At 34.2% G+C, this 15247-nt stretch overlaps 2 pseudogenes; one reads left to right on the top strand and one right to left on the bottom strand.

Moving 5' to 3' along the window:
* Window positions 1–6784: 6784 nt before the first annotated feature.
* On the top strand, window positions 6785–9098 carry LOC108458338 (rust resistance kinase Lr10-like; annotated as a pseudogene).
* A 247-nt stretch (window positions 9099–9345) lies between these two features.
* LOC108458337 (LEAF RUST 10 DISEASE-RESISTANCE LOCUS RECEPTOR-LIKE PROTEIN KINASE-like 2.4) lies at window positions 9346–12053 on the bottom strand (annotated as a pseudogene).
* Between the last annotated feature and the right edge of the window lie 3194 nt (window positions 12054–15247).

Here is a 15247-nt window from a genome sequence, read left to right as displayed (position 1 = left end):
TATCAATAAAATAATATTTCCATCGTAAAGTACTTGATAAATGGCTAAAGTATCCGATTATGGCAAACTTACCATATTACTCTTTTTGTTTCTTTGTACAATTTTTTCGCAACAATGAGCACTTATCCAAACCAAAAATCAAAATTCAAATATATCCCTTAAATAAGTCCATAAATGATGAAAATTTCACTTTTACCTATGTTCTAGTCAAAATGAGAAATTTATAATTTGGTCCCTATACTTTTCATTTTATTCAATTAAGTCCAAACTTGCTTTTCCTTGATAAATACATGTCTCATGTCGACTTAATATTTAAAAATCATTATCAATCCATAATTTCTCAAATTAGTCACTTTACACTTTAGTCCTCATACTTTCTTAACTTTACAATTTAATCATTTTTTTTTCACATGCAAAATTTACTTCATTGATTTCCAAAAAAAAAAATACTTATAGTCCCTTCTAAAATTCTCTCTATTTTCTCATTATTGAATTTTCTCAAAATTCACTATAGTAATTTTCAGAATAGTGTTATTTATTGTCTTGTAAAATTTAAGCGATGTTACAAAAGCTTGAACTGTTTAAGGACTATTAATTACCTAAATTTTTAAAAAACGAATGAAGATTCCAATTTGATTGTAATTGAAGATGATTTTTTATAATAATAAAGAATAAGATATTTAAAAAAAGTTGGGATTGAAGATAATTCTCTAGAATAATTTAAAAAAGAGAAGATGAAGACATATCAAGAAGAGGGAATGAAAATGACTTAAAACTAATGCTTTTAGAAAAGGTCATTGTAATTGATCGATCACTTTATTATAGGGACTTCTATTATTAAGTGGATCAATTTAGTCCATATATTATTAAAAGGAATTAAATAATGTCAAATTGGAATATAGTTAGCATTTATTGTATAAAAAATGTGAATTATTGTTTACAGAGTTAATGTCTTTAGTCTTGAAAGACTCAAACTTATCTTTCCTCGGAACAAACTTGATTAAGGACTTCGCTATGATTAAGGACTCCACTACGGTCATTGCTTTGGTAAGTTCTTTGACCTCTCGATGTTGCAATTGTTGCTTCGCCTAAGGTTTCAGCCTATCTATAAAGGAGAAAAATGCCTCTTTCTAACCCAAATAAAAAATATAGAGCATAATTCACTGAAATCCTTCATATACTCCTTGATTATGCCTTGTTATGTAAGCCAACGCAACTTAACTGAAGCCTCATCCTCGACATATTCTTAGTAAAATTGCCCTTTGAATTCCTTTTGAAACTCCTCCTAAATCCCAATTGTGGCTCCACTTTGTTTCTTATCTGTGGAGCTACAATGTCACTATAAAATAGTGACATCAATAAAATACTTAGATGCATTATTTAACTTAGTAGCAGCATCCTTGATGCCTCTAGCACGAAAGTATTGTTCCATTCCCTATAAAAAGTTGTCCACATTTATCGTGAACCTCATCCCCTTAAATTCTTTCTGCTTGAGGACATCAACCTTAGGCTCTGCTATCACAGCCAACACGCCATTACCTAAAGCAGCTTTATAGATAACAAGCTCCCTATTCAACTCTTCAATTTGTTCCTTCAAAGTTGTCACCACGACCTCAAGAGTATCACCTCTCTCTGCCAGCTTACCCACAGAGGTGCTAAGAACCCCTTGCATTGCGTTCACACTAGTACCGAGAGCCTCTGCCACCTGTCCCTTGAGTTGCTCTTTCACTGAGTCCAGGTCTGTGGTTCGCCCCTTAACTACTTCGAGTATTTCCTTCATGCCACCCACAAATTCCTTGAGGGTGGTCACTCAACCTTCCAAAGCTAACAATATATCCCTTGATCTACTAGCTTTCCTAGCCAAACACTAGTTCTTGATGCCAATTGTCATGAGCTCTTGTTTATTTACTTCTTTCTCCATCTCAATCAACACCATACTAAACACTGGCTCTTGATACCAATTGTCACGAGGCTAGAACTTTAGTTTGGCAAATCGTGCAGCCTTGGGCAAGAACTTAGCTTCAAATTCGCCTAAGTCCACCTAAATCTCAAAAAGTGAGAAATCACAAAGAAATTCTCTAATGCACCAAAACTTAGTGGAAGCAAACACAAAGGTGAAGAAGCAACGAAAGAACTAGAAAAGCCACAAGAAAGCAATACACAATGTGTTTGAGTAAATGCTCTCAATTATATTTAGTAACTCTGAATGGAATACATTAAGTGATTGCAAATGAAGAGGGAAACCTCTATTTATAGTTGAGATCTCTTTGATGCAACAACTCAATTTAAATTACATCGACAATCAAGATTAAAACCTATCTACAAATGAGAGTTCTAAGGGATTTAAGCTCTATACAATCTAATCCCTTAGGATTACAAATATTCACCATAGTAACTCTAGTTTTACTGGAGAATTTCATTAAGCTACCAAGGCTTCAAGTGGATGGCTTCTCAATGTGTTCCATTAATCATGCCAATTCAAGTGGGTTAAAAGAGCCCCATTTGATCAATTGACCTCATTGGGCGATACTATGCACATTGATTACAGGCTTTGATCCGCAGATTTTATTGTTTCGGTTTATTACTTAAATGAAACAATTTGAGTGATCTGAATAGTATCAATACAAAATTGATTGTGACGATTTAATAAAAAAAGAAGACATACTATTAAGCATCATGCAATGGAGCAAGACAGGTTAAATGTTGTCAAATCCATCACCGCTCCACAGTTAACATGTTTGTTCTACCACCCGCCTCGCTCCACTTTGGATATATAATCTGAAAAATCATTATCACCGCATATATATTAGAAGCATTCATCCCCATCCCATCTCACCTTGCCTCACTATGCTTTAATTTAATTTTTATTTCTAGCTATTTTAATAATTTTACTTTTTTAAGACAAGTAAATATTTAAACATAATTTTTAAAAATATAAATATAAAACATATGAATTTTTCAGATAATATATTATTATATTATTATCATTTTAATAATTATTTTGAGATGGGGTGAGTAGAGCAATCAATGACTATAATTGTTCTACACTCATGTGAAAAGAATTATCTCATTATAATATTTCCATCATAAAGTACTTGATAAATGACTAAAGTATCCGATTATGGCAAAGTTATCATATTATTCTTTTTGTTTCTTCGTACAGTTTCTTCACAACATTGAGCACTTATCCAAAACTAAAAATAAAAAATGAAATATATCCCTCAAATAAGTCCATAAATGGTGAAAATGATACTTTTATCTATATTCTAGTCAAAATGAGAAATTTGTAAGTTGAGCCCTATACTTTTCATTTTATTCAATTAAGTCCAAACTTGTTTTTTCTTGATAATAAATGTCTCATGTCGGCTTAATATTTACAAATCATTATCAATCCATAATTTCTAAAATTAGTTACTTTACACTTTAGTTCTCATACTTTTTTAATTTTACAGTTTAGTCATTTTCTTCACAATTTCACATACAAAATTTACTTCATTGATTTCCAAAAATAAATACTTATAGCCCATTCTAAAAATTCTCTTTATTTTCTCATTATTGAATTTTCTCAAAAATTCATTGTAGTGATTCTTAGAATAGTGTTGTTTACCATATTGTAAAATTTAAGGGGTGTTACAAAAGCTTGAAGAAGTTTAAGGACTGCTAATTACCTTAAAAATTTTAAAAAGAATGAAGATTCCAATTTGATTGTGATTGAAGATGATTTTTTTATAATAACCAAAAAGAAGACATTTCAAAAAAAAAAAAAAGGTTGGGATTCAAGATAATCCTTCAGAATAATTAAGAAAAAACAAGAAGACATATCAAGAAGACAGAATGAAAATGACTTCAAACTAATGGTTTTAAAAAAGGTGACTGTACTTGATAGATCACTCTATTACAATTAAGACTTATTTGGTTCTTTTTGACTAAATTGTACATTTATAAAGAGACTAATTTGATCTGATCCCTATAATACAAGGGCTCCCAGATTCACTTCTCATTATGTGGTTTCTCATTACCACCATTTTCACCATTGTCATTTTTAACATGTCATTCTTCGTCTCCCACAACATTACCCGTCTCATTGGTCTTGGTAGACTCGAACTTGTCTTTCCTCGACACAAACTTAATTAATGACTTTGTTACAATCATTGCTTTGGTAAGTTCTTTGACCCCTCGACGTTGCAATTGTTGCTTCGCCCAAGGTTTCAGCCTATCCATAAGGGAGAAAAATGTCTCTTTCTCACCCAAATAAAAAAGTATGGAACATGATCCACTAAACTCCTTCATATACTCCTTGATTATGCCTTGTTACGTAAGTCAACGTAACTTAACCTTCCTCATCCTCGACATATTCTGGGTAAAATTGCCCCTTGAATTTCTTTTGAAACTCCTCTCAAGTCCCAATTGTGGCTCCACCTTGTTTCTCATCAGTAGACTTACAATGTCACTATAAAAGAGCAACATCAATAAAATACATAGATGCAATATTTACCTTAGTAGCAGCATCCTTGATGCCTCTACCATGGAAGTTATATTCCATTCCTTATAAAAAGCTATTCACATCAATCGCGGACCTCATTCCCTTAAATTCTTTCAGGTTGAAGGCATTGACCTTAGGCTTAGGTATCGCAGCCAACACGTCATTACCTAAAGCAACTTTACAAATAGCAAGCTTCCCCTTGAAATCTTCAATTTGTTCCCTCAAAGTTGTCACCATGGCCTCAAGAGTATCACATTTCTCTGTCAGCTTACCCACAGAGGTACTGAGAACCCCTTGCATTGTGTCCACACTAGTACCGATAGCCTCTGCCACCTGTCCCTTGAGTTGCTCTTTCACTGAGTCTAGCTCTTGGTGCGTCCCTTAACTACTTCGAATGTTTCCTTCATGCCACCCACGAATTCCTTGAGGCTGGTCATTCAACCTTTTAAAGCTGACAATATATCCCTTGATCTAGTAGCTTTCCTAGCCAAACACTAGTTCCTGATGCCAACTTGCACGAGCTCTTGATTATTTACTTCTTTCTCCATCTCAATTAACACCTTACCAAACACTAGCTCCTAATACTGTCACGAGGCTAAAACTTTAGTGTGAGAAACCATGCAGCTTTGGGCAAGAACTTAGCTTCAAATTCGTCTAAGTCCACCTAAATCTCAAAATGTGATAAATCACAAAGAAATTCTCTAAGGTACCAAAACTTAGCGGAAGCAAACACAAAAGTGAAGAAACAATGAAAGAACTAGAGAAGCCACAAGAAAGCAATGTACACAAGGTGTTAGAGTAAATGCTCTCAATTATATTAGTAACTACGAATTGAATACATTGAGTGATTGCAAATGAAGGTGGAAACCTCTATTTATAGTTGAGATCTCTCTGATGCAACAGCTCAATTTAAATTACATCGACAATCAAGATTAAAATCTATCTACAAATGAGAGTTATAAGGGATTTAAGCTCTGTACAATCTAATCCATTGAGATTACAAATATTCACCATGGTAACTCTAGTTTTACTAGAGAATTTCACTAAGCCACCAATGCTTCAAATGGATGGGCTTGTCCATGTGTTCCATGAATCATGCCAATTCAAGTGGGTTAAAAGAGCTCCATTTGATTAATTGACCTCATTGGGCAATATTGTGCACATTGATTACAGGCTTTGATCCGCAGATTTTATTGTTTCGGTTTATTACTTAAATGAAACAATTTGATTGATCTGAATAGTATCAATACAAAATTGATTGTGACGATTTAATAAAAAAAGAAGACATACTATTAAGCATCATGCAATGGAGCAAGACATGTTAAATGTTGTCAAATCTATCACCGCTCCACAATTGACATGCTTTGCTCCACCACCCGCCTCGCTCCACTTTGAATGTATAATCTGAAAAATCACTATCGCTGCATAGATATTAGAAACATTCATCCCCATCCTTTCTCACCTTGCTTCGCTCTGCTTTAATTTAATTTTTATTTCTAGTTATTTTAATAATTTTACTTTTTTTTAAGACAAGTAAATATTTAAACATAAATTTTAAAAACATAAATATAAAACATATGAATTTTTCCTATAATATATTATTACATTTTTATCATTTTAATAATTATATACAAAGAAAGGTAAAAGATTATTTCGAGATGAGGTGAGTAGAGCAAGTAATGACTATAATTATTCCATACTCATGTGAAAAAAATTATCTCATTTTGTCTTGTATCTACATTTAAATAATTTGTTCTATCTAAAATAAGTGATTTAAAACATATGATGGTTCAAGTTTTGCTATTTCTAATTAAAATCCGAAAATAAAAGATAAATTAGAAAACAAAAGTGAGAAAAAAATCACCTACATTAGAAGAAAAACGATAGACATTAAAAAGAACCCATAAAAGTCAGTCAACTTCTTAGTCATACCAAACAAAATGTAGTAAAAACTATAAAGGGGAGAGGAAACTTCAACGAAGGTGGAAAAACTAAAGTCTGTCACGCTGACCCCACTATGATCACAACAACGAATCGGTATTCATTCTCATGTTCAGTGTTTTTCCTCAAATTTTACTAAACTCCAACTAACGGGGATAAAATAAAATTAGTAACAAAGTTAAAAAGGGTTGCTAACAGTCAAACATGTCTAACATTTACTTAGAAAAGAGAACAAAGAGAGGTCGAAGAGTTGAAGACCCAGTTAAACGAGACAAAGCATTATAGTAAAGTAGCAGCTGCATTGCGTGCATAATTGGAACTCTCAACGGCTGAACCACCTATGTCAATGAAACTATTTAAAGCCCGTTTCACTTCAGGGGCTCACAAGTTAGTACGAACAATGTTAATTTACTCGTTATTCTGCTTTATCTTAGCTGTGAATGTTGCAGAAGCAGTGTCCATCCAAGACGACTGCAAGGTGGGCGGTGCAACCACCAGGATCCGCCTGTCCGTTTCCCCTTCCGTTTAGAAGGCCAGCAGTCACCCCACTGCGGCTATCCTTATCCTGGGTTTCAGCTTTCCTGCTCAGAAAACAAACAGACCCTGCTGAAGATACCACGTTCGCTGAAGCTGTTGGTGAAGCACATAGATTATGAAGCTCAGCGGATTGACTTGTTCTTTCCCGGCCGTTGCCTCTGGCAGCAGCTTTTAGATCTCAATTTATCTGCCTTTCCATTCGTGAAAGAACAACCAGGTTTCAGCCGCCTAAAAGTTTATAGATCCCAACTAGCTGAATCCAAATATACCTTGTTTGAATGTTCAAGCCAAGATAAGGCTTTGTATAGTGGATATCAAGTCGCTTGCTTAAGCACCCCTGGCTCCCAAATTATAGCTTTCCTTCTGAATACTATGATTATCCAGAGAACCTGTTGAATTGCAGCTACTTTCGCAACTTCTCAACACCCATTTCTCCTTATGGTATCACACCCATTTCTCCTTATGGTATCCGTTTTCAATTACGTTGGTATAAACCAGACTGTGGTGATTGCGAAGCTCAAGGAAGGGGATGTAGATTGAACAACAATAATAGCACCAAGGAACAAACCGAGTGTTTTTATATTCCCAAACACCATATAGGTATGTTCTAACTATTATAATTGCACAATGTACGTTAAAAAATCATTAGCCTGCATCAACGTGACGCTTAATGTTGTAAACTTACAGTGAACCCTTTTCTTAGATTTCCCATGTATCAAAGCTGAATAATTTTAAATGTTTGGCAGGTTTGGGAGAAAGGCTAATGGTTGCAGGTAAATGGAATTTTCCTTTTAGCTTCAATTATTTAAGACAGGATATAACAGAGGGATGTATGCTGATTTGCAGGTATTGTGTTGGGTTCTTCAATTGCTGCAGCAATTGCCATTGCAGTTGGGTGGAGATATCGGTTAGACAAAAAGGAGAAAGAAAGCCAAGTCAAGATTGAAAAGTTTTTGGAAGATTATAAAGAGCTTAAACCCTCAAGATACTCCTATGCTGATATTAAAAGGATAACTAACCATTTCAAGGACAAACTGGGACAAGGAGGCTATGGAACTGTCTTCAAAGGCAGACTTTCCAGTGATGTTTTAGTTGCTGTCAAGGTACTCAATAATTTCAAGGGAAATGGTGAAGAGTTCATCAACGAGGTGAGTTCGATGGGCAGAATCCACCATGTGAATGTGACTCGCCTGGTTGGGTTTTGTGCCGATGGATATGACCGAGCTCTCGTTTATGAATACCTACCAAACGAGTCATTAGAGAAGTTCATATTTGCAGCCAAGGGCAAGGATCGATCCCTTAGTTGGGAAAAACTTCAGGATATTGCTGTCGGTGTAGCCAAAGGCATCGAGTACCTGCATCAAGGTTGCGAGCAACGTATCCTCCATTTCGACATCAAACCTCACAATATTTTGCTTGATCACAACTTCAATCCTAAGATCTCTGATTTCGGCCTTGCTAAATTGTGTTCCAAGGAACAAAGTGCTATTTCAATGACAACAGCTAGAGGTACCATGGGCTATATTGCACCCGAGGTACTGTCTCGCAACTTCGGAAATGTGTCATATAAGTCTGATGTTTATAGTTTTGGAATGCTGTTGCTTGAAATGGTTGGGGGAAGAAAGAACATAGATGTTACGGTCGAGAATACAAGCCAAGTGTATTTCCCAGAATGGGCATATGATCGTTTGAATAAAGGAGAGGAGTTCGAGATTCGAATTGAAGATGATGCACAAACAGGGATAGCAAAGAAACTCATGATCGTTGGACTTTGGTGCATTCAGTGGTATCCTGTTGATCGTCCTTCGATGACAGTGGTGGTTCAGATGTTAGAGGGAGAGCTTGACATTCTTACAAAGCCACCAAATCCTTTTGCGTCGACAGATCCAACGAAGACGATGGGTGCCACCATACCTAGGAAGCCGGTTAACAGAGATCTACCCACTATTGCAGAAATGGAATAGGAACAATCTCGAGCCTCATTGTTAGTAGTACTAGAATCAGTTGAAACTTGAAATCATCAATTAGCACACTCATATTACACCAATGCTAAGATTTTATTTGAACTCATAAATGAAATGCTGCATGGCTGTTAGTATATAAATTCTACTAATAAATGATAAGATTCTATCTTAAATGTTGTTTGATTGTCAAAATTAAGGTATTCATCGTTGGTATGTGTTCCATTTCTATATCGAACTCCTGACTACTTGATTAAAAAATGAGGTGAACAACCACCACACCACACTCATGATTATTACATGATACTCTTATCAGTATGATTATATATTACGATAAGTGAGTAAAAACCCTCTCATGAGATCACGCATTGTTAAGAATCACTTATATACTAAATAATCGTAAATGAATTTGATATTAACTCATTATATGGTGATAAGGAGACATTTTTATTAATTGAAACATGAAGCGAAGGAGCTAAAGTCTAAAACACACATCCATTAATAGTTGTATTACATGATGCTGAATATTATACAACTGAAAATGAAATGCTAGAAATTAAAAGCTTACAGTTGCAGAACTATAAGTATAAAAGGTCCGAATAAAGTAAAACATTACACTTAGAGATCCACACAACTTTTTGACGTAGATGATTCCTCCGATTCATTCTTTCTAACATGATCTTCAATTGACTTTTGGAGAGAAAATAGTGAAGGTCTCGACGGCAATGCAAGGTGATCAAGTTCATTTTCGAGCATTTCCAAAACTTTGCTCATTGAAGGACGGTTAGTGGGATTCATTTGTATGCACCAAAATGCAACCATTATCATCTTCCTTGCTATTTTGTCATCAACTTCAACTTCTATTACATCCCGTAATTCTATGTTCTCTCTTTGTTCAAATCGATCATAAATCCATGACGGAAAATAAATTTGATTGGAATGATCATCAAATGCGTTCAAATTCTTTCTTCTTCCCACCATTTCCATTAATAACATTCCAAAACAATAAACATCGGCTTTATATGAGATACTTCCAATATTTCTGTAAAATAATTCAGGAGCAATGTTTCCTAATGTACCGCGAGCCGCTGTGAGAGAAATAAGACTGTCGTCCACTGAATATAATTTTGCAAGACCAAAATCAGAAACTTTAGGGATAAAGTTTTCATCCAAAAGAATGTTGTGCGGCTTGATATCAAAATATAAAATTTGCATCTGACAACCCCTGTGCAAGTATTCAATCCCTCGAGCCACACCCAGTGCGACCTCAAACAGTTTTTGCCAACTTAAAGTGCAATTCTCCTTTGAAAATATAATTTTATCCAAAGACCCATTCACCATGAAATCATATACAAGAGCTTATTTTGATCTCTCTACACAAAACCCAATAAGTTGCACTACATTAATGTGATGAATCCTTCCAATAGTAGCAACTTCATTGATGAAATCTTCTCCATTTGCTTTGGATTTATCCAACATTTTTATTGCCACTAGCCGACCACTACGAAGCTTTCCTTTAAATACAGAACCATAACCACCTTGACCTAATTTAACTTTAAAACCTTCCGTAATTCTTTTTATTTCAGAATATGAATATCGAATAGGCATTAAATTATTTTGACTTTGAAGAAAGTTTTCAATATTATCGTCCATCGATAAATGCCTCCTCCTTAGTTTGCGTATAACAAGTGTAATGAGGCAAAATATCCCCAACAAAGTTCTCGCTAACAATATGCCTGTTTCCCATAAAGGTGCATACACAAAGGATAAATCAGCATTCATGATTATGTTTGTTTGCAATTCTCAAATTATTTATTAACCTTATTATTTGTTATGTATCTAACTGTATTTGTTATGATATATTCTACCTAAAAGAAAAGCTAGAAGGCATGGCATGCATAAAGATAACATCAAAAAGTGGGGGCGGAGAAAGAGATTTACCTGATACTGCAAGACAAACGAAGTAGGTTCCTGTTTAAAGCGCCAATTGAACAATAATATTACTAACTTGAATACAATTCAAGGGCAAATCCAATAAATAAAGATACTTATGAAATCTGAAAGATTAACCTTTTCCATAAGGATAATTATAATGGTCGAAGATTCCCGGCAGAAGAAAGACCAAATTGCTTCCTATGTATGCTCCAATTGGAAGTAGCAAACGGTACACCAACTGTAGCAAGCTAGAATACAACCCCCCCAAAAAAAAAAAAAAAAAAAGAAGAGCAACCAATCATTAAATAAGACCTTGAAAAGTTATAGATTGAAAGAATCTAAAGATCGAAGTCTCTTACACTTTGAGAATCGGGTTTGAAGGCCACTCAGTATCGCCCATATACCAGTACACCTCGACGCCTTCCAACAGGTTTTTGTAAATGTAAGACGGGGATAAGCCACTAAAATTGGAAAGCATGACAGGAAACTGGGTTATAAATCTGCACGAATGATGGAAATCGGATATTTTTGAAAACGAGACCGGAAAGTAGAAGTAGGTCCAAGGAGAAGAAGAGCTATTGGTTGGGCAACGAGAAGCATCGACATAAACTGAAGAAGACTTCATCCTTGTCGTGCAATTTACCAGATACATCAACATGATGTCTGCTCTATACCATATTATGTTTTCAACAATGGAACTGCGAGGAATTGAGCAGTTTTCATCAACCAGACTCACATCCACAAGTCGAAGTGATTGGTCAACATAAGGGATGTTTAGGACATAAAAGTTTCCGTATTTCATGGGAAAACTGGTGTGGTTTCTCTTGCACTCTAATTCATACCGACTGTAACCGCATCCACGAGGCTGACCTTTTAGTCGGAAAGGGTGACTGATATTAACGTTTCCACACAAAGATGGGCCGTAGTGGTTGCTTTTGCCTGCTCTACCATCGGAAACATCTGGAGATAGAGATAAAATAAGGGCAAAGATGCTAAACAAGACAAGTCTGGGTCTTAACATCATAAAGTTCCGGTGGAGCTCCGATGAAGAAATAAACAATGGGACGTTCTTTAATGTAAAATGCCAATCATTCATTTATTTCATGGCTGCAATTGGGAGCAAGTCTTTCTTTAAAAAATGAGTCCACTAATAAAGCTAATGTGGAAAATTCTTTCATACAAGTCGTGGGTCAGTCAATGGCGATGCTCATAAAAGTCTTGGATGTATTAATTCAGATGCAGGCAATAATCACCAGTCAGCAGTAGCAGTGGCTCCAGTGATATTAATTTTGATGAAATTAAAAATAACAAAATTAAAATAAGTGGTAAAATATATATTTAGATACATTAGTTTTTAATGTAATGTATGTGATTTTGAGTCAGAGAAAACATCGACTCAGAGTCTCCACAATTCTTATTTTGGGTTAAATTTATTCTTGTTAAATTTTTGTTTATGTAATTAATTGTAAAATTTTCGAATTTTAATGCATTTTATTTATGTAGGTGGAGTTGAATATCGTGTGACTGAGGAATCTTTGATGGATAGCATAAGAACAGACATGCATGAAGTATTGATTCTTCACTAATTCATTGAGCAAGATTTAGATGTCAATGTCAAATGAACATTAATACTAGTATATGTTATTTGTGCTACTGTTCACCACTCTTACATACAGGTCTTATGGGTCCATGGATCTGTTGATGAGATAATTTCTCTTGAAGATCCATTGGAGTTTTGCCAAGATTATACCTAATCACCAATTACATATTATAGAAGGAGCTAATCATGGGTAGACCTCATATCAAACTGGGTTGGCATCTCCTGTTGTGAAATTTATAAAGTCAGCCTCAAAGCAAGACAAGGTTTCCTCCAAGTAGGTAGGCTGTAAACACAAATCTAAATTTTTCTACACCAACAAATGAGATACTTTCAATACTAACTAAAAATAACAGGTTTTTTAACTGCTTCACTAGTCATAAATTATTGATTGCTGAAGCTATTTCACCTTATACATTGATGTCATTTTGATGCAATACTTTCTAATTAATTATCATCATTGGGTACTCAAATTATGATGCTCCTAGAGTTTAGACAATCTTGTTAAGAGTATAATTGGATATTTTTTGCCATTGTATGAGATTATGAATGTTAGAAGTTGTGTAATCCAAATTCTTGTTAAAATGAATATAAGTGGCAAGATAGGGGATCTACGAGGGTGAAGGCTGCAACCCATCGTAGATCCCCAATAAGAGTATAAATGCAGGTTATTAATTTCGTGCACAGGTCACATTTGAATCAAATAATTTGTGAGTTCAAGTCAAAGCAGGCATCATCTTAGAGTCTCTATAGTTCTTATTTCGTAAAAACCCTTGAAATAGTATAGTTTGACATCTACTTAAGATTTGTTAATCGGTTAATTTGGGTGTTTTGATTTTTATTTTGGAAGTTAATGATTACTTGATTAAGTTTTGTTAAATTACTTATTGTGTGTATGTTTAATTTTTATATTTTAATGTGATTGAATGAAGGATTGATCAAACGAATTGCTATAATAACCACAATAATGCTCCAAATCCAACTGAACTTGTAGGTTGGATTTAGAGTATTCCATTTCGCCTCTCTTATACGGTCGTCATCAATTATCACTATCCAATCCTTATAAGTCTTTATTACTATCTTCGAATACTTATATTTTTTCATCACACTTCCTTTTTGATACACTTTCTTAGTGTCAATGGACACTTACTCAACTTTTTTTCTAGCCTTAATAAATACTATTTCCTTCGTAATGTTTACTTCAAGATAATCTCACTTCACTTTCGTCCTTTACAAATAATTCATTATTGAACATTTTCGGAATCTCATTTTACTTTTATTAGATTGATAATATATGTCAATTTCTTCTCTTGAAAATTTCATTGTATTAGTTGTCAAAGTCATTTTTTCTTTAATAAAATATCTCTTCAATATTAGATTCATTTTCCTTAAACTATCATCATAATCTTATTCATACTACATTTTTCTTCTCATATGATTGCTCACTTGATATCATTCACTTCATTAATCACTATCTCTATCAGGAGTTCCAAACTTCCTTAAAATCCTTATAGATTATTCCTCTAAGGCTCTTTACTCTTTTCTTTTCTAACCATCCAAATCATTTCAATTTCCTCAAATAATTACTCTTATTTTCTCTTGTACTTGTTTTCCTTCAGACGTCGTCAAGAATGCCTCAAGTCCTTGTATTTGAACTACACGAATCGCAATGTTTTCTCTCAACTTTTCTTAATCAAGAACTCTCTCGTTTGCACTTTTTTTCGACTTTGTGTTATCACTACTATACTTCCAAATCCGTTATCTTTACTTCTATCATCATTTCATAGTCAAATCTTTTTAAAAACAAACTTTAAATTAATCAAAAAAAAACTTTCTTTACTATAAACGATTTATGCAATTGACTAAAACTTATCAATTGTGATTAGTTTATTGCTGACTTATATACTAAATATATAGAAAAATAATACTCCTCTGAAACGAAAGAATAAATGAAAAATTGAGTTAATATAATATTTTTTCTCTAATCAGAGCTCTCAATTCTAAAGTAGCAAGTAATCGATCTATGGATTCTATTAATATGACAAATTGATTTAGTCTCTTAAATTCAAATATCATTTTTTTCAAAAATAAATTATACCAAATATTTGTCAAGGAAAATCTTACCCATTGCATTTCTTCTCTTCTTAGCTTGTGATTGACCGCTGGTTGTGTCTAATAATGACGAATTGAAGGAGATTTTGGACGTCTTTGGTTAAAGTTTTTGCCCTACATTGGTGCTTTCAAGTATGATGTTGATTCATTTGTTGTCATTGTTCAGTAACCTAGAAGAAGTAATATTGTGAGACTTAAAAGGGATAAAAGATAGCGCGAAGGATAAGAATTGTAGCCTAAAGTTTGCTAGCAAACTTGAAGCTTCAAATGAACAACAATTGGAATCCTTTTGGCTTCTGAACAATAGCAGTCCCTCCAGTCATGTCATTTTATCAGTTTTGAACAATACTTAACAGAAGAGACCATTAGATAAAGTGCTATCTAGGACTTGTGGGAGAAGACTTAAGTCCTTGATTGATTAGTCTGAAAAATATTAGCAAGATAGGCGTTGAGAATCAACTGGTAGAGATAAAAAATTCTTTTAATAGCACCTATAGGATAGGGATTAGATCCTAGGAAGATGAGTTCATTTTTCAATTTCCATATAATCCAAAGGGTGCAGACCATAGCAATGCAGAAACTTCTTGAATCCGGGGAGTTGATGTTGTTTACTTGGAGCCATTGGAGGATCCAATTGGAGATGGATGAGTTCGTAAAAGAGTCGGAGCACGAGAGGAGAAT

This window comes from Gossypium arboreum, chromosome 4, assembly GCF_025698485.1.
Source record: "Gossypium arboreum isolate Shixiya-1 chromosome 4, ASM2569848v2, whole genome shotgun sequence".
Classification (NCBI taxonomy): domain Eukaryota; kingdom Viridiplantae; phylum Streptophyta; class Magnoliopsida; order Malvales; family Malvaceae; genus Gossypium; species Gossypium arboreum.
Note: the sequence above shows the minus strand (reverse complement) of the source record. Positions and strands in the feature narration are given on the sequence as shown.